The following is a 20,892-nucleotide window of genomic DNA, read 5'->3' as shown; positions in this document are numbered from 1 at the left end:
AAAGTGAACTGGGAAATAAGGTTGATTTCAGGAAACCATTAATGTACTAGAAACCCATACAATGGAGCCTTTTTCCCAAGAGATGGGATTTTTGTGCTTCTCTCTCAATTTTAAAAATATTCATAAAAAAATTCTTAAGGAACTTTTTAAAATTGTCACCCAGATATTCAATATTTAAAATAATGACCTTATGGAAGTTTAGTAACATTACAGAATTTTCAGAATGTAGCACAGATTTAGCCATTGGGAAGTGCTAAGAATTATAGTGATTGCCTTGCACTTGAATAAGACAGCCTCAGTGCTGTTTCATTTGTAACAGAGATTCAAAAATAATTCTAAAGTGTAACACTGAAAGGGCATCTCAAATTTGACCCCCAGAAGAGTGTTTTATCTTTTAATTATTTATCCTGCTGTTCACAGTTAGTGTAAGGCTTTGAATTTTATCATCATTGCAATGAGTTGATTGTGCTGTTATTTTCACTGTATGTCTATTATAATGAATTTAATTTGTGGGTAGAGACAGTATTTTCTTCATTGCTATACCCTTAACATCAAGATAGTGATTGCATTATAATAGACAACTGATGTATATCTATTGAATAAATAAGTGACTTTTAAAATATATAATTCCAAAAATTTGCATGTTTCAGGCATATTAACTTCCTCTTTAAAGGATAAAAACCTCAGAAACAATGGGACATGAAAACATCACAGAATTCATCCTCCTAGATCTTTCTAGTTATGAGAAGGCAAAGGTTGCCTGCTTGGTGCTGTTCTCACTTTGCTATATTGCAGTCCTCTCAGGAAATCTCCTCATTCTCCTCAGCATCCACGGCAGCCAGCCACCTCAGTGAATAGCCCATGTACATTTTTCCTCAGCTCCCTGTCCTACATGGATGTCTGCTTTACCTCCACAGTAGCCCCCAAACTCATCGCTGACTTATTGGCCCGGCAGACAACCATCTCCTACAATGGTTGCATGGCCCAGATGTTTTACACTCACTTCTCTGGCACTACTGAGATCTTCATCTTGTTGGCCATGGCCTAAGATGACTATGCAGCCATCTGCCGACCTCTTCACTATATGGTAATCATGAACAACTAGGTGTGTTATGTCTTCGTAATGGCTTCTGCTCTAGGAGCATTTATGCATTCAATGCAAGTATTGATTGCTATTGTATTTCCCTCCTGTGGCCCAAATGAGATATACTACCATTTCTATGATGTGCCCCTCTTGCTGAATGTGGCCTGCACTGATGCTAGTCTGTTGTTCATTGCAATCTTTACCACCACAGGGGTGCTGTCCATTTTGTGGCCTTGGTCATTTACACATCATCATCACCCTTTCCACCCTGCAGACCCAGTACTCCTAGGGCTTCCACAAAGCCCTCTCCACTTGTGGCTTACAACATCACTGTTGTGTTCATGTTCTTCTTGCCCCTCATCTTCACCTATGTCCCCATGAATGATTCTGTCAGTAATGATGTTTGCCCTGTTTTACACCCATGATCACCCCCATGTTCAACCTTCTCATCTACAATTGAGAAACACAGACATGAAAAATGCCATGAGGAAAGTGTGGTGTTGAGATAAACTCTTCAAAGTGAAGTGAAGCCTCCTGTGAAGCCTCTTTGCTAGATCCATTCTATCCATAGAATGGTTAATGTGGCCAAAGGCAGCAGGTAAGGAGAGGTAGTGTGCTGCCAACAAAAGTTGCAAGTGGTGAAGAGACAAGACCCCTCTGCCACTTAATTTTTTTTCTTTTGTTTTCTTTTTAGGGCCGTACCTGTGGCATATGGAAGTTCCCAGGCTAGGGGTCAAATTGGAGATATAATCTCATCCTACTCCAAATCTCACAGCAAACTGGATCCCTAACCCACTGAGCAAGACGAGGGATCGAACACAATCCTCATAGATACTAGTTGGGTTCTTAAACTTCTGAGCTACAATGGGAATTCTTTAACTTTAACTTTTGAACTATGTATAGGGTGAGTAGATCTTATACTCTGGAACTTATGACTGATCTGCTGGAACATTCTGTCCTTGATAATCGCTGTTATAGTGGGCATAATAGCACTTTTTTCAGAGAAAATTACAAAGACTGAATGGGGTGTGGCCTCTTAGGAAACAGACATCTTGACTGAGAACTCTCTCACAGAGTTTTCCTAAATACTTACATATTTTTAAGGTTTTCATTGCAGTCATTTTAAAAAAAGCAATGCAAAAATTTTACAATTTATTTTAATTTTAAAATTTACTTTAATTCTTTCAGTAACACATTGTGCTTCTAAAAAATGCAATGTAAATATACTACTCATACCATATTTATAGAAGTTTTTGTAATTAATACTTAGTACTTTATCAGTGGTAATTAGAAGTTTCAAAATGCATAATGGACTATTTTTTTCAATCATAAATGTAGTTCTACTAATGTTATTTATTACCTCATTTTTTTAAGTTCCACGCCCATGTCATATGGAATTTCCAAGGCTAGGGGTCAAATCTGAGCTGTAGCTGCCAGCCTAAGCCACACCCACAGCAATGCCAGATCTAAGCCATGGTTGCAGCCTACATGACAGCTTAATGCAACCAGGATCCTCAAACCACTGAGTGAGGCCCAGGATCGAACCTTCATCCTCATGTATACTAGTCAGATTCATTTGTGCTGAGCAAAGACAGGAACTCCCTCTTTTTTTGGGGGGGGATCAACATCGTTGCTTTGTTTTTTGAAATAATGGTATGGAGACTTGCCAGGACCCTCAAGGTATGGAAGAACTAGGTCTCCTAATTCCCACTCCAGCATTCTTCCAACAGTAGTCCTTTCCTGGCATAGCTTCACCTTGAATGCCTACATTGACAGGGAGATCAGTAGCTCCTGAGGTAATCCAAGACATGGTGTTGAAGTTTTAGTGTTAGAAATGACTTCTGAAAATTGAGCCAAAACCTGATCACCCATAATTTCTGTCTTTTCTTCTTGTTCTGCTCCCTTAAGTCATGAGAGAAAACCGGCTCTAGACTAAAGTTTCTCAGTTTTGGGGGCCAGATGAGTCTTTGCTGTGTGCTTGAGGAGGACGTGAGGGGTTGGTGTAGGAGTATAGGAGCAGTTTCTGCATTGTAGGAGTTGAGGCATATTCCTTGACTTGACCTCCTGAATCCTACACCCTCTCAGTCATGATGGTAATTTTCCCTAGAAATTTTCCACATGCCCCCTCTGTGGGCAAAATCACCCCATTGAAGAGCTGCCATTCTAAAGGCATGACAGTTCAAGATTTCAGGGTCTCTCAGGAGGCCAGGAGAACCTAGTTCCCTTGTCTCAATCCAAATAACCCAGACCCACAGCCCAGGGGGAGATGATGGACAGGCCACAAACTACTCCTTTCAAAAATCAACAACACAGATGCAATTGGCTTCCCCAGTGTCAGGAGTCATGGAGGTCATTTCAGAGCTACATGGTCATCCTTTGGGTGTTTCTTATGAAGAATCAAGATAACCTCATGAGAATATCTTGACTTGGCACTCAAGCCAAGGAAGGAGGAGCACCTCCTTCCTCATATATTTGTACTTCTGGAAAGAAAAGGGTCTATCCTTGAGAAGGGGGAGTGAAAATGACCCCAAACTGAATAAAACTTCTGATGGAGAAAATTGGTCCTTCAGGCAGGCAGACAGGAGAGGGAATTGGGGCAAGGGAACTGGGACATAGCAGCTCTTCTGGAGGATGGCCCAAAGTGGACAGTGTTCTGCTTGCACCAACAATCCCCCTACAAGAGTTCAGCCACAACTTGAAAAGTTACACCCCCCATCCCACCCCAGGTAATAATTAAGAAGGCCTGAGGCCCCAAGTGTTCTAGTATCAGAGAGGCCCACTTAATATGGAAGGCCTGCCTGATTCACATTATAATAAAAGCCAAAGATATTGGGAAACTGACATTGGTATGATGTGCCTGTATAGCCTTGAGGGGCAGGCTACCAAGTGGGGTTTTATCCCCTCATTTTAGAACAAATTGACACTCTTTGTAAATATTCAGTGTGGAATATCTCCTATTCTGTGAAAGACCATGAGCCTCAGAAGGCATATGGCTGAAGAAATGGATATTTCTGGGAGGCATTTGGTTACTCCTCTGTTCCTCATGGTATTAATATATTTTGATGTTTTCTTACATTACCAAACTGTTCAAGTCTGTTTCATTTACACTCACACAGGCCCTCATAGGAGGGATAAATGAGTAAATTAGACTAATAAGCAGGTATAAACTGGGGCATAAGCTAAGATCAATGTTGGTACATTGAGGTATTAACTTATACAAGAATTCACCAACTTTATGAATCAAAAGAGACTTCTGATGTCACCCAGGCTCCTCTGAGACCTGGAGGGTGGGTTCATAAATTTTTCAAATATGAAAGAACCAGGCCTCTTATCTTCTGATGCTCCAAACTATCACCATAGTCCCCACTAAGAAATTTATTGTGTATTTTAGTGAATTATTGTGACTTGTTCAACAGTAATACACATTTTAAGGTGAGGTATACATATGCAGAAATTAGCTATGGGTGGATGAAGACTTTGGCAATAGTGTTTCTCTTCCAATAAGACCCTACCCTACATGTGTACTGTCTGAAAATTAGGAGACTTAGAACATAAGGGGAGGCAGAAAAATAATGAAGTACACTGAAAAGGAGATGAACAAGACAGTAGCAAAGCAAGTCAGGGTTATTTGTGATGTATGTCTGATGGTGATTATCTCCTAGGATTATAATCAGATTCAGGCAGGCTAAGGGGATCATAACCGTCTAGAGCTGCATGGGCAACTCTCAAATTCTGGTGTTTATTTTTCATAAGTCCTTTATTAATGCTTATGTAAGCCACTTTCTCCAGTGATGGATTACATTTTGTCATTGTGATAAATTCACTCTTTGGTTGCTCCTAGGAAAAGACATGCCTTTAAGAAGTCTATTTGACTTGACTTATACTTCTCTTGTGTAGACTCTATTATTGTCACTTTATCAACAAAGGGGGGTGAAAAGGAATCTTCCCAAGTGTGGTTAGTAGTCTGTCCTTCTTTTCTTATGCATTGTCCATGGACGAAATAGGGGGAGGAAGGCTGGCTGCCTACTTAGGTATTTAGAATTTGTTTTTATTATTCAACATTTTTATTTTATTATATATTTTTATTATTACTGCCCCCATGTCCATTTCTCTCCTGTTTGTCCTTTTAAAGCACATTACACTAAATATACTGAAGGTTTTATCAATTCAAGAATATTCCTCCCTTTCTTATAGTTTGATCATGATATTCTTGGGTCAATCAGCTCAATAATGCCATGTAACAACCATTCCTAAACTCACAGCTTAAAAATAATTATTAAAATTCTTGCTCATTTGTCTTTGGATCAACAGGGGATTCAGTTGTCCTAGGTCAGACTTGACTGATCTTAATTCCAAACTTCAGAATAGGCTCAGGTACACTTCATGTTGTTTCATTTTTCCTAAAAGTAAAATGGAAGTGTTAGGTTATTCTGCATAAATTGAAATTTTACATCTGTACATGTGATGTTAGACTGTATTATTGACTCTTTTGGAATACATAAGAGTATGTACAGTGTTGCACCTCTTTACACGGTGTTGCACTTACCTTGTTGATTTTTTATACCGAAAGTGTACAATAAGGACTCTTTTGAAGATCTGAATTAAGTGATGAAGTTGTATTACATCTCAAAACACAAAACAAAACAGGTCATCAGATAAGAAATGGTTAGGTCAGAATAATGTCATTCCCACTGAGGCATTCCCACTCATTTATTTTTTTTTAATTGTGAAAATTCTAGCAGTTCTGACATGTGATGTATGTTTCAAAGTCTTGGATATATTTGAAAGGGAAAAGGAATAATAACATGTGGAGGAACATGAAAGCTATCTTTACATATTCAATTGATCATGCATGAAACATGTTTTAAATATTTTATGCTATTCCATGGGACAGGAGTATAAACAATTGTCAAAAGATACAGAGAGATATTTTTTAATTTTTTCTACTATGAAATAAACTTGTTTATTCACTTATAAAATGAGAAGGTTTACCTTTTATTTTCATCAGTGAAAGTCTATAATCAAAGTCACATCTGCTTTCTAAAGAGTGAGGTTATAAAGCTATTTAACTGGCAGCCAATATTGTGATTGTATACCTATAAATCAAATGAAGTTGTTTAAAATACTCTCCCCCACTGAAATTGTGGAGTTACTCAACTCCTGGGCAATGCTTTCCAAGGGACCAAGCAGATTCTCTGATCTCTTCTGATTGGGATTGGCTTTGAGGAAATTTTTTGAACAGGAATCCATTTTAAATTCAATGGTAGAAATGTGAAAAACATTTCATTTGTTCTGTTTGTTGGTCTTTGAGAGTACTGAATCTGTCAGCTTTTACATTCCTAGGGACTTCAGACTATTAATATCACTAATATCCTTTGATAGCCAAGACTTTAGACCAGGGACATAAAGGGAAGAGTATTGTGGCAAACACATCCAATGGATAATATTTATTTATTCCAGTTTTCTAAATTCAGTTCAATTTTAGGGCTCTTTTAGTTGTAGCAGAAAGATGGGAATATATAACTGAAAGTAAGGCTCTTGGGAATTCATTGATCCAGAGGCCCTTTGTGTTCTAAAAACATCAACTGTCATCTAGCCCCAGTATTTTCAATCTAAGGTATTTGATGTATGACTGCCTAGATAAAAACTATCAAAGGAGCTTGCTAAAAATAAGGATTTGTGTAGACACTCTAGCACTAGCCTACTTCATCAGAAATTCTTGGAATAGGCAATTTCATCTATTCAGAAACCTCTTAAGAGGGTTTCAATGATCAGACAATTTTGAGAGGCACCAGCCCAGTCACCACCTTAAAATTGAGCAAATGGAGGTTCATAGAGATCCAGTGAGTATATGTCCAAGCAGGGACAAAAAATAGGGTTTGTGTTGTCTATGGCAAGGGACTCTTAATTATGACTTTGAATACAGATATTTTGTTTCCTTTTGGTCTTTTTTATCTCAATTATATGAATGTTTCAACATTAGAGATCATTTTTAAGCACTAAGTATGTGCAGTACTCAATGTAATGTATTCAGGTGAACATACACACACACACACACACACACACACACACACACACACACACACACACACACACTCTACAACCATAAGCACATACCTAGGTATGGGCAGCAATTTGAATAAGATTTGCGGAAAAGAAAATGAAATAATGGCAGAGAGATAATCAGTGATGTAATAAATTAATAATAATTTATTACTGTGTAAAAATACTTCTCAGGTTGGGTGAAGTGAAGGAGGAATGTAGCACAGGGAAGTATCAGTTCACTTAAGTAAGATGTGTTTATTTGTTTAGAACAAAGTTCTTTGGAATTCGCTGCTGGAAATCAGGTCATGTTGGTCAAGGAAGCAGTGATAAATGGCTCACTGTTTTCAATAAAGCTACTTGGATTAAACACCAGAGGAAATATGGTTTCCCAAACATGCATTTCAGAAAATTGTGTTGACCCTCTCAATTAGACACAATCCTGTATTCATTACAAAGGTTTTGGTTTCATTCAGTTTCTTCATGGTTTCCTGTTAGTCACTTTACATTAATATGGACAAGATCTCTGTCTACAGAGTACAACTAAACATAAGAGTCAATTGTCAGAAGCATATAAATGGGATGTTACAGTTTAACTGGGGATCTTAGAGCTAACTATTTTTCCAATTTACTTATTGTTTTGGCTAAAGAAAATGAGTGTGAGAGAAAGAAAAGCATTTTGCTCAAAGCAAAACAAGGACAGGTATTTTGATTCCTAAGCCTTTGCTTTATCTCTTTGACATTCTACAAATAACTCCCCTCCCATCCCAACATCAGGAAACTTAGTTTTCACTGTTTTGGAGGAATTGTATCAGAGAACCTCACATCAATGTCATTTTTCATGTACCCTTTCATTCATAAAGTATATACTTATTGTGTGCTTAATGTGTAACAATCACAGTTCTAAACTCCAGAAAACAACATTACCTCACTAAGGACTCTCATTCTTTAAAGACAATGGCAAACAGGGAACAATAAGGAAGAGAAAATCATGGTACTGAGTATGATCATAAAGAGCTTCTGAGTTTAGCATGATTTTGTTGTCCTAGACATTTAAGAAAATCATGATATAATGGATTTTTGAACAAATAAAATAATAATTACAAAAATATCTTCATACTAAAGAATGTTTTATTCTCTTATTTGTTCCTGCAAAAAAGTCCTGTGAGGTTGTTATCGTTGTCTTCCCTATGAAAATGAGAATACTTAACATCTTCCACATTGTATAATTACTTCCAAATATTTGCATTTACCTTCCCAGAAAACACTCCTGCCCCACAGTTTCTTCATTTCTTTTTTAACTTCTGCATTTCTCAGTGTCTAATTCAGGGGATTTGACATAGGGGTGATAATGGTTTAAAACACAGATACCATCTTATCCTCTGAAAAGGTAGTATCTGGACACATACACATGAATATACAGGGACCAAAAAAAGATGATGACCACAGCAATGTGGGAGCCACAGGTGGAGAGAGCTTTGTGCCAGCCTTCTGCTGACTGCTGTCTCAGGAACAATAGGACGATGGTGTAGGAGATGAGCAAGATAACAAAGCTCCCCAGAGTGATGGTACCACTGTTGGCTGTTACAACCACACCAACAATATATGCATCTGTGCAGGGAAGCTTCAGCGCAGGGTGAACATCACAAAACTAGTTATCAATCTCATTAGGTCCACAGAATGGTAGTTGGACCACTAGAGCCACATGGATAACGGAGTGCAAGAACTTACCCACATCTCCAGCAACATTATACTGCATCTCTCCTGGTCCATGATGGTCATATAGTGTAGGGGTTTACAGATAGCCACATAATGATCATAGGCCATTACAAATGAAGATCTCAGTGCAACCAAAGAAGTATACCCCAAAGAGCTATAACATGCATCCCACATAGGAGATCATTTTGATCTTGACCAATAGGTCAACAATCATCTTAGGAGCTGTGACTAAAGAGTGACAAATGTCCACAAAAGACAAGTAGTTGAGAAAGAAACATATTGGAGACTTGAAAATCTTGCCCACATAAACTGTCAGCATGATTAGCAGGTTTCCCAGAAGAATGACAGGGTAAAAGAAAGAAAACACAACCAAATACAGTTCTTCAACCTCAAGGTTCTGAGAAAGACCCCAGAAAACAAATTCAGCTATATTGTTTATTTTTTTCCATGGAATAGTCTGGAAGACCAAATTTCCAAGTGATCATTAAATTTCCTGAGAGAAAAACATAACAGGAGCCAACATGATTTATGTCTAGCTCAAAACAAATGAATCACCAGAATAGTTAAAAATGGAAAAAATAGTTACTGCCTGCTGTTTGGCGTGTATACCTAAAAAAATGGAAATCCCTATTCTGATCATCTTACCTCAGTATATGACAGTCCATTCTTATACTTCTGACGAGGAAACAGAGTATAGAGAAATAATGTGAATCCTTCTAAGTCATGCATCTAAACCTGTTTCTCACCTCCCTTATATTTTATATGGTTCTTTCTTTGTTTCCAACAATTTACTTTGTTCTAATCTGTTTCAGGCACAAAACTAAATTTGAGATACATTTTGAGTTGGAGGATACAGTATCATTTTTATATTGCAAAAAATTATCTTTTTATATGTTTTTATTTTTTCATTACATTTGATATACACTATTCTGTCAATTTCTATTTTACAGCAATGTGACCCAGTTACACACATGTACACACACGTATATATATATACATTCTTTTTCTCACATTATCCTCCATTATGCTCCGTCATGAGTGACTAGATATAGTGCCAAGTGCTATACAGCAAGATGTCATTGCTTATCCACCCCAAATGCAATCGTTTGCATCTATTAACCCTAAACTCCCACCCCCTCCCCATTGGCAACCACAAGTCTGTTCTCCATGTCCCTGAGTTTCTTTTCTGTGGAAAGGTTCATTTGTGCAGTATATTAGATTCTGGATATAAATGATATCATATGGTATTTTTCTTTCTCTTTCTGACTGACTTAACCTAGAATTAGAGTCTGTACTTCCATCCATGTTGCTTCAAATGCCACTATTTTTTTCTTTTTTTATGGATGAGTAGTATTCCATTGTGGAAATATATCACTTCTGCTTAATCTATTCATCCATCATTATTCATTTAGGCTGTTTCCACGTGTTGGCTATTGTGAATAGTGATGCGATGAACATATGGGTGCATGCATATTTTTCAAGGAAGGTTTTGTCCAGATATATGCCCAAGAGTGTGATTGCTGGGTCATGTGATAGTTCTATATTTAGTTTTCTGAGGTACCTCCACACTGTTTTCCACAGGGGTTATACCAATTTACATTCCCACCAACACAGTAGGAGGGTACCATTTTCTCCAAACCACCTCCAGCATTTGCTACTTGTTGAATTGTTAATAATGGCCATTCTGACAGATGAGAGGTGGTAACTCATAGTAGTTTTCATTTGCATTTCTCTAGTAATCAGTGATGCTGAGCATTTTTTCATGTATTTGTTGGTCATCCCTATATCTCCTTTGGAGAAATGTCTATTCAGGTCTTTTGCCCATTTTTCAGTTGGATTTTTGTTTTTTTGTGCTGTTGCAATGTATATGTTTTTTGTATACGTTAGAGATTAAGCCCTTTTCAATTGCATCATTTGAAACTCTTCTCCCATTCCATAAGTTGTATTTTTTATGGTTCCCTTTGCAGTGCAAAAGCTTGTCATTTTGATTAGGTCCCTTTGGGTTATTTTTGTTGCCTTGGGAGACGGACCTGAGAAAACATTAGTAAGGTTAATATCAGAGAAAGTTTTGCCAATGTTCTATTCCAGTAGTTTGGTGGTGTCTTGTCTTATGTTTAAGTTTTTAAGCCCTTTTGAGTTTATTTTTGTGCATAGTGTGAGGGTTTGTTCGTTTCATTGATTTACATGCATCTTTCCTGCTTTCCCAGAATCCCTTGCTGAAAGGATTGTCTTTTTCCTATTTTATATTCTTGCCTCCTTTGTTGAAGATTTATTGACTGTAGGTGTCAGGGTTTATTTCTGGGTTCCCTATTCTGTTCCATTAGTCTGTATGTCCTGTTTTGGTACCAGTACCACACTGTCTTGATTACTGTGGCTTTGTAATATTGCCTGAGATCTGGGAAAGTTGGGCCTCCTGCTTTTTTTTTTTTTTCTCTCTCAGTATTCCTTTGGCAATTCTGGATCTTTTTGTGGTTCCATATAAATTTTTGGATTGTTTGTTCTAGTTCTGTGAAAAATCTCATGTGTAATTTGATTCGGATTGCATTGAATCTGTAGATTGCTTTGGGTAATACAGCCAAATCCAGGAGCATGGAATATTTCTCCACTTCTTTGAATCCTCTTTAATTTCCTTGATGAATGTTGTATAGTGCTCTGCATATTAGACTTTCACCTCCTTGGTCATATTTATTCTTAGGTATTTAAATTTTGGGGTGTTATTGTAAAAGTTATTGTATTTTTATATTCCTTTTCTAATATTTCGTTTTTGTTATACAGAAATGCAACTGATTTCTGAATGTTAATCTTGTATTCTGCTACTTTGCTAAAGATGTTGATCAATTTGAGTAATTTTCCTTTGGAGTCCTTTGGGTTTTCTTTTTTAATAATGATTTTTATTTTTTCCATTATTGCTGATTTACATCGTTCTGTCAATTTTCTACTGCACATCGACGTAACCCAGTCACACATACATGCATACATTCTTTTTTCTCACATTATCATGCTCCATCACATGTGACCATAGTTCCCAGTGCTATACAGCAGGATTGCATTACTTATCCATTCCAGAGGAAATAGCTTGAATCTATTAACCTCAAATTCCCACTTCCTCCCCCTCCCTCCCCATCCCCCTTCACAACCACAAGTCTGTTCTCTGTTTCCATGATTTTGTTTTCTGTGGAAAGGATCATTTGTGCCATATATTAGATTTTCTATATATAACATTGTATATACATAATTTTCATATATATATATATATGATTTTCTATCTAAAGTATCATATCATCTGCTTGGAATGACAATTTTACCTCTTCTCTTCCAATTTGGATAACTTTGATTTCCTTTGTCTGTCTGATTGCTGTGTCTAGGTCTTCCAAAAATGTCGTGAGAGTGGGCATCCTTGTCTTATTTCAGATTTTAGAGGGAAAGCTTTCATCTTTTCTCCATTGAGTATCACATTTGTTGTATAAAATAATGATTTTATTTTTATAAATTTTAAATGTTACTTTCCATTTATAGTTATTACAAAGTATTGGCTATATTTCCCATGTTATACAATACACATTTGAGCCTATTTTACACCAGGAACTTTGTACCTCCCACACTCAGATCCCTAGAGTGCCCCTCACTACTCCTCCCCACTGGTAACCACTAGTTTGTTCTTTAGTGCATCTGCTTCTTTTTTGCTGGTTTGTTTATTTTTTTTTAGATTGCACATATAAGTGATATCTTACATTACTTTTTTCTTTGACATATTTAGCATCTTATATTTTACACAGAAGTGAAAACATACTCCCACATTCTTCCTCTGAACTGCCATGAGTGTTCAGTTAGTTCAGACTGGGTGACCCTTCAGATTCTTCTCCTTCTGAAACTCTGATCTTTGTGTACATGAATATTTCATCGCCTTTTAAATATCAACCTCTTATAGTCAAGGAGTGGTGTGGTGTAGTAGAAAGAAAACCAAAACTATAAAAATATGATTCTGAGATGTGGTTGCTCTATCTCTAGATAAATCCTTTAGCTTCCTAGGGATTCTGTTAACCCATTTGCAAAATAAGAACATTTCATTGTCATCAACAGATATTTCTTTCAGCTTGGAATTGCCATCAAACTCAAAAGGAGGAAGAGAAAAATGGAAGCTAAAACAATACAAGGAACTTCTGAATATTCATCAAGACCTGTTTGATCTGAAAGGAATGAAAGGGAAATATCATCTTCAATCATTGTTTTATGTTTTCCCAGGAATTGCTTTGCCTTGTTATTTAAAACATTTGTCTATTTTTGTTAATTAACTAGTTAATTAATACATAAAAATAACAGATGACCTTAACCTCACCACTCTTTCATATTTAAAATTTTAATGGATAACTCTCCAGTTGGTGGAATTTTAAATACTCTAGTGAGGTCATGGCAATGTATTTGTGGAAGGGGCACTGGGAAATAATTTTGATTAAAATGACTCACAAGTCACTCTTCAAACTAAGATACAGGTGTTAATGATTCCTTTAGTTCTGGGTTAGGATAGATTTTCACAGAGTCTTAGGTAATTGTGAGGAATTGTGTCCACCTGAGTAAACATCCTCCAAAGATCTGTCAAGATCAGCACTTACAATTCCTACTGAACTCTGCAATGTTATGCTTGGCATTTCTGGATTTTGGGAAACTACATGACTGTGTTTCCTCAGGTCTGTATATTAGGTTTATATTAGTCTATTTAATTTTATTAGTCATGACAAATGTGACATCTCCTATAGAGGACAAAATAATGATAACGAGAATAATGCTAATAATAATAATTCAAATTCACACTCAAAACATATACCCCTGCATTTACATGCTGATTCCTGTTTTGTTTTTCCTCCTGAATTAAGCAAAATATACTATCTCCCACTGAGAGAGGTTTTCCATTTAATAGAACTCAAATTATAGCAGATTTGACAACTGCGAATCAGAGGAAACTGAGCATTTAAACACATTCTTAGCAATTGTGCCTCCATTGTCCATTCTGTAGCATCCATGACAAAGTATTTCGCCCTGAATTAAGATCCATCTCATAGAATTCCTTCCTCCACTTCCTGAGCATTTAAACATGGTAATACCTCACCTTTTTTTGAAATTAAGGCATTTTCTTACCCATAATCAGGAATACCCTATCTCACTGTCTCCTATGGATGCACTTCATTATTTATCATTATCCATAAAACTCTATTCTGCCCTTATTTCTAAGAACAATATTTTAAATTATATTACAAGTATTAAAAATATAGACAATTAATTAAATTCTCTCCTTCCACAAAACTTAATATTAGTTTTAGAACAAAAAATATATAATCTGTATCATCCAGGACTTGAATTTTGCTTTATTTTTCTCTTTCCTGAGATAATTTGGGGACAGCTGTCCAAAATAAAGAGTGATGCCTTAAAGTTGATTTGTGAATAATTAGCTTTAGAGAATATTTGACCCCCACAAACTCAAAGGTTGGTAGAAGTTATATCTTTGTTGTTTCCAGTCTGTCTCTCACCAGCTGAAATCTGCCATTTCACAGTACTATTGGCAACAAGTGCTGTTTTCTCTATTTCTTGTTCAGTCACTTTAAAGAGAATGATATGAAAGTTTAATGACCCTGGGGAAAGTTTTTCCCCCAAAGTCTCCCTCCATAATCAGAACTATTTCAGAGAACTGAGAGTGAGATTTAATTTTCCAGAGGTCTTTTTAATTTGTTTGAAAAAACATGTTAAAATAAACTTTTAAATTTCTAAATTTAAAAACCAAATTATATTTACATTAGAACCAGAACACTAATCCAAAACACTTCAGTGTTTATCTTGTTCATTGGAATAATGTGAATATATTTTAATACAATCTACTTAATATTTAATATAATATATATATTTTAAAAGATCTATTTCTGTAAGTATTTCTCTATTGAATTTTAATTGTCCTGCTTTTTGGAAGTTTCATTTCATTGGAACAGAGTGGATTCCATAGTAGTATTATGGTTTACTGTGTTTCTTTTTAATTGAATCTCTGCTGATTTCTGGAGAAACTGGTGGGAAACAGTTCACTTGCAGCCTATACCTATCTTGAATTGCACATTTATACCCAGTGCTTCTGTAAAAGATCACATGGCTGAGGTCACAAATCCATTTTGTAGAAGAAAATCTGGTCTGAAGGGCCTGGTGTCAGGCCTCCATATGCAGCACAGTGCACATGTGCCATGAAAACTCCACTAAGCACAAAGGTGACCAAAAGTGTGAGCCTTTATTTTATTAGCAGACTCTATTTTTATTTACCAAGAATTGTTAAAGGGCTTTGCTCAGTGAAAAATCCCTCCTTTGACTTTTGTCTTGCTCTTCATCCTTGAGGGGGATTGAGGAGAAAAATTCCATTTTCTTTAACATCTTCCTGCTGATTTGGGGCATTGTCATAGCTGCCCCTAGAGAAGCAGAACTTTGCCTCCACTGCCTTTAGATGTGTTTTGTTGTTACCAGAACTCAGCCCTAACACTCCATTTTTCCAGTGTTTTGGGGAAAAAGGATATCAGATATATGGATACATGAAGGTGTTTTGGTTTTTGGCCTGCATCCCCATGCTGAAGCTCAATTCTGGTGTCTGAATCTCCCTGGTCACACTTTGGTTGTTTTTTGAAAGAGAAGATTTGGGTCAGAGAGATGTTCCCATGAGCAGTCAAGGGGATCCATTGCCCCAAGTTTTTTCTCTGGAGGTTGGGGCTTTGGGCCCTTTCTTCACTGGTGCCTGATGTCCCCATGGGGTGGTCCTGGGCAAGTTTAGGCAGAATGGGAGTTTAGGTTCACTGAGTGGGATTGTTCCCCTTAAGTTACTGGTTCTCCAGGATTTCATTTGCATCCAGGTTCCAGGCCAGAAGGAGTGTAAGGCAAAGTTGGTGGGTGATGGCAGCATCTAATTAACTTACTCTGTGAGAGATTTCATGCTTTCTTCTGCCTGGAAGGCATACTTGAGTTGTTTCACTTCAAGGAGGTTAAGGTGTCCCTTCTCTTGGGTCTACCCTACAGGAGTTCAGATGCCCTTAACTTTTAACTTATTTACTGGAGCTAAGTGCCTGTAGAGCAGAATAACCAGAAGAAACTTGACCCAGTTTTCCTGAGTTTTTGATGTAGCTTGGCTAAGGAGCCTTTCAAGTCTGACTGGACCTACATTCTCTGAAGATTGAGGTACATTTTATTTCCAGGGCACTTTTATCACTTTGTCACTTAAGACACAAATGCTAGACCATTATCACTTTGTACGGAGCTTGGGAGCCCCCCCTGGTGATTATTTTAGAAAAGGCTGAGCCACTTCAGCTGCCATTATAGTTCTACTGGGAATTATTCTACCCTGCCAGAAAATGTGTCCATAGCAAAAGAAATACCTGAAATTCTCCAGTACTCTTGGCATGATAGTAAAATAAATCTGCCAGTCTTCAGCATATGTCCCTCTGACCTTAAGGGGCCTTATCTGTGGACCTCCTTGAGTTCTAGTGTTGGTGTTCATTGTGTAGATGGGGCACTTCTCAACTATCTGACTGATTATACTTTCCATGTCAGGATTTACCATGACCTCAATTAACCAATTACATAAGATGGGGATCAGAATGCCATCTACATACTGGAAGAGTGTTTCTACCCCAGATATGGCTCTTTTAGGTCTTTAGCTATGTTTCCACAAAGATGAGGGCAGGGGGAATTTTTGAACCCTGGGAGCAGGACTGGTTAGCAGTATTATTGTTTTTGTTGTGTGTTATAGTTCTTGCCACTTAGATGGAAAACATTTATTGTGACTCTGGGGCTAATGGAATACAGAAGAAGACACTTTTAAATTAAATACAGAACACAGGTCTGTGTGTATGCTAGAGTGGTCCAAAACTATCTTGAATAGTAGTGGCAAGAGCAGATATCCTTGCCTTGTTCCTGATCTCAGTGGGAATTCATTGAAATTTTCACCATTGAGAATGATGTTAGCTTTGGGTTTGCCATATATGGCCTTTATTATGTTGAGGTATCATCCCTCTATGCCCACTTTCTGAAGGGTTTTTATCAGAAATGGGTGTTAGATTTTTGCCAAAGGCTTTTTCTGCATCTGTTGAGAGGATCATATGGTTTTTATTCTTCAGTTTGTGAATGTGATGTATCAACACTGATTGATTTGTGGATATTGAAGAAACCTTGCATCTCTGGGGTGAATCCAACTTGATCATGATGGTTTAATGCATGGTTGGATGTGGTTTGCTAGTATTTTGTTGAGGATTTTTGCATCTATGTTCATCAGTAAAATAGGCCTGTCCTTTTTTTGTGGTATCTTTGTCTGGTGAGAATATCAGGGTGATGGTGGCCTCATAGAAAGAGTTTGGGAGTGTTCCGTCCTCTAACATTTTTTGAAATAGTTTCAGAAGGAGAGGTGTTAGCTCTTCTCTAAATATTTGATAGAATTCACCTGTGAAGCCTTCTGGTCCTGGACTTTTATTTGTTGGAAGGTTTTTAATCACAGTTTCAATTTCGATACTTGTGACTGGCCTGTTCATCTTTTCTATTTCATCTTGGTTTAGTCTTGAAAGATTGTACTTTTCTAAGAATTTGTCCATTTCTTCTAGGTTTTCTGTTTTATTGGTATATAGTTGCATATAGTTGTCTCTTATGATCCTTCTTATTTCTGTGATGTCCATTGTTACTTCTCCTTTTTCATTTCTAATTTTATTGATTTGAGTCCTCTCTCTTTTTTGCTTGATAGGTCTGGCTAGGGGTTTATCCATTTTGTTGATCTTTTCAAAGAACCAGCTTTTAGTTTCATTGATCTTGTCTATGGTTTTCTTTGTTTCTATTTCATTAATTTCTGCTTTGGTCTTTATTATTTCCTTCCTTCTACTAACTGTAGGTCTTGTCTGTTCTTCTCTCTTGAGCTGCTTTAGATGTAAAGTTAGCTTGTTTATTTGAGCTTTTTCTTGTTTCCTGAGGTGGGCTTGTATTGCTATAACCTTTCCTCTGAGAACAGTTTTGCTGTATCTCATAGGTTTTGGAGTGTCATATCTTTGTTGTCATTTTCTTTGAGGTATTTTTTTTAATTTCCTCTTTGATTTCTTCAGTGATCCATTGGTTGTTTATTCGCATGTTGTTGAGTCTCCACGTGTTTGTGTTTTTTGCAGGTTTTTTTTCTTGTTGTTGATTTCCAGTCATATATCATTGTGGTCAGAAATGATGCTTGATATGATTTTAATTTTCTTAAAGTTACCAAGGTTGGATTTGTAGCCCAGGATGTGATCAATCTTAGAGAATGGTCCATGTGCATTTGAGAAGAATGTGTATTCTGTTGCTTTTGGCTGGAATGTCCTATAAATATCTATTAAGTCCATCTGATCTAATGCTTCATTCAGGGTCTTTGTTTCCTTATTGATTTTCTGTCTGGATGATCTTTCCATTACTGTAAGTGAGGTGTTAAAGTCCCCCACTGTTATTGTGTTATTGTGGATTTGTCTTTTTAAGGTTCTTAGCAGTTGCCTTATATATTGTGGTGAAACTATGTTGGATGCGTAGATATTTAAAATTGTTATATCATCTTCTTGGATTGATCCTTTGATCATAATGTAGTGATCTTCCTTGTCCCTTAAAATATTCTTCATTTTAAAGTCTATTTTGTCTGATATGAGTAATGCTACTCCAGTTTTAATTTTTTTTGGAAGCATGAAAGACCCAGAATAGCCAAATAAATCATGAAAAAGTAATATAGAGCTTGAGGAATCAGGCTCTCTGACTTCAGAACAACAGTCACTAAAACCATATGGTACTGGCAAAAAGACAGAAAAATAGATCAGTGTAACAGCATAGAAAGCCCAGAATTGAACCCACACACTTAAGCCAAATTATCTGTGAATAATGAAGTAATATACAAAGGAGAAAAGACAGAACCTTCAATAAGTGGTGCTGGGAATACTGGACAGCCACATGGAAAAGAATGAAATTAGAACACTCCCTAACACCATACACAAAAGTAAACCCAAAATGGATTAAAGATCCAAATATAATACCAGACACTATAAAACTCTTGGAGGAAATCATAGGCCAAATACTATTTGACATAAATGACAGCAACATCTTCTCAGATCAACCTCTTAGAGTAATGACAATAAAAACAAAAATAAACAAATTGGACTTAAATAAACTTAAGAGTTTCTTCACAGCCAAGGAAACCCTAAACAAAATGAAAAGACAACCCAAGAAATGGGAAAAAATCTTTGCAAGTGTATCAACTGACAAGAGATTAATCTCCACAATTTATAAACACCTTCAATACTCAATACCAAAAAAACAAAAACTCCATCAAAAAATGGGCAGAATATCTAAACAGACAATTCTCCAAAAAACACATTCAGATGGCTGAGAAACACATGAAAAGATGTTCAACAGCACTCATTATTAGATAAATGCAAATCAAACCGTGATGAAGTACAAACCGTGATGAAGTACTGGCCAGAATGACCATCATAGAAAAGTCTACAAACAAGAAGTGCTGGAGAGGGTGTGGACAAAAAGGAACCCTACTACACTGTTGGTGGGAATATAAATTGGTGCAACCACTTTGGAAAACAGTATAGAGATTCCTCAGAAAACTGAAAATAGAATGACCTTTTGATCCAGCAATCCCACTCCTGGGCATGTATCCAGAGAAAATCATGACTCAAAAAGACACGTGTACTCCCATGTGCATTGCAGCCCTATTTGCAATAGCCAAGGCATGGAATCAACTCAAATGCCCATTGCCAGAGGAGTGGATCAATAAGATGTGGAACATACACACAATGGAATATTACTCAGCCATTTAAAGGAATGAAATACCAGCATTTTTAGCAACATGGATGGACCTAGAAACTATCATGCTAAGTGAAGTCAGCCATACAATGAGACGCCAACGTCAAATGCTTTCACTGACATGTGGAATCTGAAAAAAAAGGACACAATGAACTTTCTTTGCAGAACAGATACTTACTCACAGACTTTGAAAAATATATCACTTCCAAAGGATACATTTTGGGGTTGGGGCGATGTGCTGAGGTTGTAGGATGGAAATCCTGTGAAACTGGATTGTGGTGATCATTGTACAACTATAAATATAATAAATTCATTGAGTAATAAAAACAAACAAACAAAATACAGACCAGAATGAGAAAGAACACATACTTAGTTTCTTCACTAATATACATAGAAACAATGACGCCATCATAAAAAATAATGATTAAGTAATTTTACATTGAAAAACTAAATACAAATCTTAAATTAAGGCATGTGTTCTTTCAAAACTAGAAAAATGAAACAAATTAGAAATTATAGCCAAACTGCCTAACACCAAAGACAGGGGAAAACTTTAAAAAAGTGATAGATATCAATTGAAGGGCAAGAGCCCAGAGTTGCTGGAGAAATGAATTTTAAGACTCTCAGACACTGGTATTCCTGTGGTAGCTCAGCAGTTTAAGAATCTGACATCGTGTCTATGAGCATGTGGGTTCAATCCCTGGACTTGTTCAGTGAGTTAAGTATCCAGAACTGCCACAAACTCTTCCTTACAGTTATCAGTGTATCATGATTCTGTCCTCTCTGTCTTCCAATTTAGAGAAACATATACACGAGAAGACATAACCCCTATGACATTAGGCAGTGTTTTGAATTTTTTATTAAAGTATAGTTGATTTACAATGTTGTGCCAACTGCATTAGGCAGTGTTAACTTGTAGATTTCAACAGTTAAATTGAAGCTTACTTGTTACTCTTTGGAAATATGTGTTTTGTTGAGTAAATTACAACATGCAACTTCTAGAGGAAAAAGCAGGAATGCTAAAATAGAAGAAATTTTTATAAGAGATTGCTATGTTTTGAAAATTGCCAAATTATTATTGTCGTTACAAAACAAACTTGCTCTAATCTATGGGGAATTTTTTAAGACTTAAGTTACTGAGAAAACAAAATATTAAAACTACATTTATTTCAAGCTAATACTTCAAGTCATGCTGAATATTATTTGCCCCATTCAAGTAAGGTATTCAT

General features: G+C 36.6%; 2 pseudogenes; one reads left to right on the top strand and one right to left on the bottom strand.

The window, feature by feature from the left end:
• Nucleotides 1-692: 692 nt before the first annotated feature.
• Nucleotides 693-1,612, top strand: LOC125122360 (olfactory receptor 4P4-like; annotated as a pseudogene).
• A 6,720-nt stretch (nucleotides 1,613-8,332) lies between these two features.
• LOC125121912 (olfactory receptor 4S2-like) lies at nucleotides 8,333-9,574 on the bottom strand (annotated as a pseudogene).
• Between the last annotated feature and the right edge of the window lie 11,318 nt (nucleotides 9,575-20,892).

The sequence above is a fragment of the Phacochoerus africanus genome, chromosome 3, assembly GCF_016906955.1.
Source record: "Phacochoerus africanus isolate WHEZ1 chromosome 3, ROS_Pafr_v1, whole genome shotgun sequence".
Classification (NCBI taxonomy): Eukaryota; Metazoa; Chordata; class Mammalia; order Artiodactyla; family Suidae; genus Phacochoerus; species Phacochoerus africanus.
The sequence above is the reverse complement of the archived record's forward strand: the minus strand, read 5'-3'. Positions and strand labels throughout refer to the sequence as shown.